Raw genomic sequence first — 5,466 nt, forward strand, 5'->3', positions numbered from 1 at the left:
CCTCTCTCTGTCTGGCAACTGCGATTATATCACAGAGAACAAATAAATTAGCTTTTTTTTTATCTGCCAGGTATTGTGAGTGTGACACCCTATAACGGTATGAGTGGTGGCCTGGCCAGTGGACACAGTACAGTCTGTGAGCCTGCAGCCTCTTACTGTCTGGCAACTGCGATTATATCACAGAGAAAAAATAAATTGGCTTTTTTTATCTGCAAGGTACTGTCTGTGACACCCTGTATGAATGGTGTGCACACAGTACAGTCTGTGAGCCTGCAGCCTCTCACACACGGGCAGGCAACTGCAATATGTATATATATATACTGTATTATATATATGAAAAAAAAGCAGACTGATGTACCTGCCCTAAAAAGGGCTTTTTGGGGTGCTGTCAGGACGCTGTCCTTACAGCAGATGAGTCTGTGGACACAGAACACTGCCCTAGCTAACGCTTTACCTATTAAATCAGCAGCAGCAGCACTGTCCCTCCTCTCACTAAGAATGCAGCTTCCGAATGAATCTAAAATGGATGCTGTCCAGGAGGTGGGAGGGTCTGGGAGGGAGGGTCTGCTGCTGATTGGCGGGAATGTGTCTGCTGACTGGGAGGTACAGGGTCAAAGTTTACACAATGATGACGAATAGGGGGCGGACCGAACATCTCATATGTTAGCCCGCCGCGGCGAACGAGAACAAGCTATGTTCGCCGGGAACTATTCGCCGGCAAACTATTCGGGACATCACTACCCGTGATAAGATGCGGCTTTCCCAGCCCAACCTCCAGGCTGCTCCCACACCAGTGTCTCTTGTGGGGATAGTGGTCTCTCAGCCCTCCCAGCTCAGACCACACAGAGCCACTCCAGCCTTCTGTGTGAAAGTCCCCACCCCCTCTCACTCTGAGGATTCCTTTATCCCCAGGTGATTACTGCACCTGGTCTTTCTTCAGACCTGGTGATTCTGGGGAAGACACAGCAAATCCTGCCATATATCTCCCCTAACAACCATAAGGCCTGTCTAGGTGCGTAGCTAAAGGCTCATGGGCCCTGGTGCAAGAGTTCAGCTTGGACCCCCCCCTCCCTTGTTGGCAAGGGGCAGGGGAGCACATAGCCTTCCTGCTGCCAGAAGCAAACATTGAAAGGGCACCCCCTCAATCTAAATTCTTGACCTAACCCCTTCCCTCCAGCCAGAGTTGTAAATTGACCAGCATGCACTTTCTATAATGCCCTCAGGCTCCTGGGCCCGGTAGCGACTGCTACCTCTGCACCCCCTATAGCTACAGCCCTGGGCCTGTCACTGACTCACATACCCCCCTCCTTTGTTCAAGCCTGTAAGGGTGAACACTAGCATCAAATCCAGATGCTCGTGAACGGGCATCGACCTGGCCTACAGTCTTCCCCTTATTCTGCCAGACCCAGGACAACAGCGCTTGGTTTGTCACCCTCATGAGCTTATTACAGAGCTGACAAGGCCTCTGGGATTTTCTTGCCCATCTCTTGAGCAGGTACTGTCTTTTTATATTATCTGGCTTTTGCACAGGCCCCTAACGTCTTTTCTTGGACTGCGGCAACTCTTGATTGAACTGGTCCCAGTCATGGTCGTGTCCCGACTCTTTCTCTTTTCCCTTGCGGGGTTCGTTCAGCAGAGCAGGTTTCTTATGTCTCGCTCCTTTTCCACGCATCTGGACCCCTTTACCATTATTCTCAGCAGGGGTTTATTCGGGTTTAGGGCCAGCTTCAGAGTCTTCTGCGTCTTCAGTGGCTTTTCCTATATCAGCAGTCGCTCCTTCCACCCTAACCTTGGTCTCTGGAACATCCAAGGATTTCTCCCATTTCAAGACCTTGGCCTTAGCTTCTTTGGCCTTTATTTCTGTGGAGTCTCCATTTACTTTATTAGCCTTTTCATCCTTCACGGACATAACATCATATCCTTAGCTTCTTAACTCCTCCTCCTCCTTCTCATCAAGGTTGGTGGCACTGGGGACATCAGGATCTTCACCAGACTCGTTGCCTTCTGGCAAACCCTCCAGAGGTTCACTCAGGATATTGTTCCCCAATCGCTTAGGCTCTAGGAGAGCCATCTCACAGTAGTAGACACCATCTGTATGCTGGTCGTCTGTCTCCTGGTATTTCTTCTCCAGCAGACCTCTGGCTTTCTGTAAGGCACTGACGGCAGAGGGAACATCTTTCATGACCAGGTCCTGGCTACTCATTGCCATGAGTCTCTTGGCCTCTGCATTAACATCAGCCCCATCAGCTGGGTCAGCAGAAATAACTTCCATCTTCTCCACCTCGGTCGGCACCACCATCTCCAGACCCATTCTTAACAGGCTCTGGCTTAGACTTCTTCAACTCATAGACGTTCTTCCTGACATCATCCTTTGAGCTTATGAGATCTTCCATCCCTGCTCTGAGTTGCTTGTTCAGCCTCTAACATTCCTCTCTCTCCTCAAGCGCTTCTTCAAGGGATCGAGCCAAAAAGAGGGTCTCCTGTTCCATATGCTCTTCACTCGGCTCTGCTGCAGCCGATGTAAGAGTATCATCATTCTCTTTTGGCCACCCTGTGGGGGTTCCACCCAGGGTCCCTTTAAGCACTTTGTTTGTATCTACTGCAGTCTTCTTCGGTGACTCTGTGAAGACATCTAGTCCCTTCTCTATCATATCTAGGGACCGTGTGGAGAGAGAAAAATCTTCAGGATTGCAGCTGTACTGACGTGTCAGGTCATCTACCCCTGCCTGGGTATGGGTCTCAGACACTTAGGCTGCCATCTCCCCACTCAGCTCTCGTCACGTCAGGTATAACTGTCGTCTGGTTGCTACTAGTGACCGCCTGAATTTTGCAATACCTTGACCTGGTAGCTTCCCTCTCGGAGTTGCTAATGGTCACAGCACATATATCACCTATGTCACTTGTGTCATTATTAACGCTGACCTCTAGGGGCCCTGCCGAGTTAATCCCTAACTGGGACATTACATTTTTGACCATAGAACACTGTGGAGACTGCATGTCCACCTCTGGTACGTGTGATACACCCTCTAGGACTGCTACTCTTTCTTGCACGTTCACCCGAGTAGGATTGCTCCACTCGGTGCTCACAACATTTATCTGCACTTCTGCACCATTCACATTGTTTTTAATGGTCACTTCACTTAAAGGATTAGGTACCAGTTTTGCAGGAGTTTCGTCACTGACTGCAGAAGTGTTTCCACTTCCCCACAAGTCACGGAACAACGGGAAATCATGGCCCAACATTCCCTCATGTATGAGCGTAGTTCTACCAGCAAGTCCATAAGTCCCAGTTCTCACCGCAGTCTCACACTCAGTGAGAACCACCGGACAGTTCTTATTAACCTCATGACTGTCCCGTACACTTAGTATTTTATTACTTCCAGGTTTCTCCCTCGTGCTACCTCTTACCTGGGCTAGCATAGGATCGCAGAGTTTTGCCATCCCAAAACTAGCTTTGGTCACGGGCAATTTAGGCAACATAGCAACCTTCTCCCCTGCAGATTTCTGTGAGGGAGCAACCACAAGAGGCTTACCCGCCTGTTCAGACACTGCTTTTTTCACATTGTCACATATCTAGCAGTTTCTCGACTGGGTGTCTTACCCCATACCGGCCCAGCAGGTAGCAACTGCCACCGGCTCACTGTCATGGGGTCTGCCACACAATTAACAGGAAAATTATTACCCCATAATGTCACGTTTGGCAGTCTCGGGAGACAAGGACATTCTAGGGACATCTCTACCCAGATCATAATCCTTCTTCCGGACATTGGAAACCTGCCCCTGGTTCCTGGTACCACAATCACCTGCAGACTCCGTGATGCAACCGTTGCTACTGGAAACGCCCTGGCCTTGAGTCCAGACTTTTCCCGGACGGTCACTCCAGCCACACCCTTTTGTACTCTGTGCACATTTGTATAGGAACTCCTGAGAGCCAAACCTCTCTCTACCTCCTTTTCTTCCCTTTGGTTGCCCTTGTCAACGGCACATATTTTTGTCTCCGGAACGGCAACCACAGAACTTAAAGCACTCTTGCCTCTCCATATCTGCCAAAAGAACGGAAAGTCCTTGCCCAGTATGAACTCCACCCTCAGGGTCTCGCATTTCAAGAGCTCCCAGTGTACGGAGCCATAGTCCGTCACAAAGTTCAGTGACACCGTAGTTTTTGTCTCTGGCCCCCTCGTTACAAAGTCCAAAATTTCAGGCAGGACCCGAGACAATTGCTGGCGAGAATCTAGAATGACCTCCAGCGGGATTTCTCCAATCACTAACTCGCAGGATTTCTCCCACGGGCTATACCATTTTGCAGCCATTTCCACCGGTCAGTCTCTTGTACTCGGCTTCTGGCCCTTTAAATCCTGCACAGTAACTCCTTTGCAACCCAGCAATAAGTGTCCAGAACAGCATGAGCAGCACCTGCTCTTTTCAGTGATGTCGTTGCCCCTAGAAACCGTGTTGCTTTTTACTTTTCAGCACGGACATGTGCCCGCATCCGACACCAATTGTGGGGGATTAGCTCTTTTTCCGGGGTTGCAACCACACACTTCTTCACAGACACCAGGATTTAGGGGACAAACTGTGCTTTATTGTGGCACACGGCATAAAGAAAAAAAACACACAGAGCCTAAATAAAATACCTTGCCATAATATAGTCAATGTTGAAAGTGATCTGTCTGATAATGAGAGATTTTTGGATCCTCCAGCTCTCAGACCACAAAATATAAATATGTCATCATCACGTGCTCTTAAAGCGAAATCCATCCAAGGGTGATGGCATCGTTTCAAGCTGTAACCACCTTACTAAGTAATAGAATATTGAGGCACTCAGGTTGAAATTTTGCAATTCAAGTATAGCTTTATTTCATGATATCTGCATCATCCATTTACCCAGTGGTACATATCAATTAGTAGCAGAATATTTCTGACCGGACGTTTCGGTCACATGGACCTTCATCAGGGGTCATATTATCTGTGAGATGAGTGGAGGCATTCCTAGGGCGCTGGATGCATCCAGATAATATGACCGCTGATGAAGGTCCATGTGGCCGAAATGTCCGGTCAGAAATATTCTGCTACTAATTGATATGTACCACTGGGCAAATGGATGATGCAGATATCATAAAATAAAGCTATCATTGAATTGCAAACTTTTAACCTGAGTGCCTCAATATTCTATTACTTGGATGACGGCCTAAACAGCCCTTGATTGGCACCAGGGACACATTCTTGAATTGAGTGTGGTTCCTAACTTTACTCCAGTAACTGCCTTACTAGGCGCTAGCGACACCAAAGGCCACAGAAGTGTTCCCCCACACCTTCCCCTAGAAAGGGATGTTAGGGTTAAGTCACCTGTGCCAAGTGGGTACGATGGAAGTGATCGGAGTATGAATAATTATGTGTGGTTCATTCCTTACCGCACAGGCATGAGTTTGCCCAAAAGGGGGATGAGAGTTCCAGGGGCGACCATCA

At 48.6% G+C, this 5,466-nt stretch overlaps 1 long non-coding RNA gene across 1 annotated transcript; it reads right to left on the reverse strand.

Annotated features, from left to right (window-relative positions):
- Positions 1 to 960: 960 nt before the first annotated feature.
- LOC120994258 lies at positions 961 to 4,633 on the reverse strand. Its single transcript, XR_005777373.1, has 3 exons — positions 4,400 to 4,633; positions 1,832 to 1,837; positions 961 to 972 (listed from the first exon to the last, which is right to left on the reverse strand). It is a non-coding gene; the product is annotated as an uncharacterized LOC120994258 (long non-coding RNA).
- Between the last annotated feature and the right edge of the window lie 833 nt (positions 4,634 to 5,466).

Source organism: Bufo bufo, chromosome 3 (genome assembly GCF_905171765.1).
Source record: "Bufo bufo chromosome 3, aBufBuf1.1, whole genome shotgun sequence".
Taxonomy (NCBI): domain Eukaryota; kingdom Metazoa; phylum Chordata; class Amphibia; order Anura; family Bufonidae; genus Bufo; species Bufo bufo.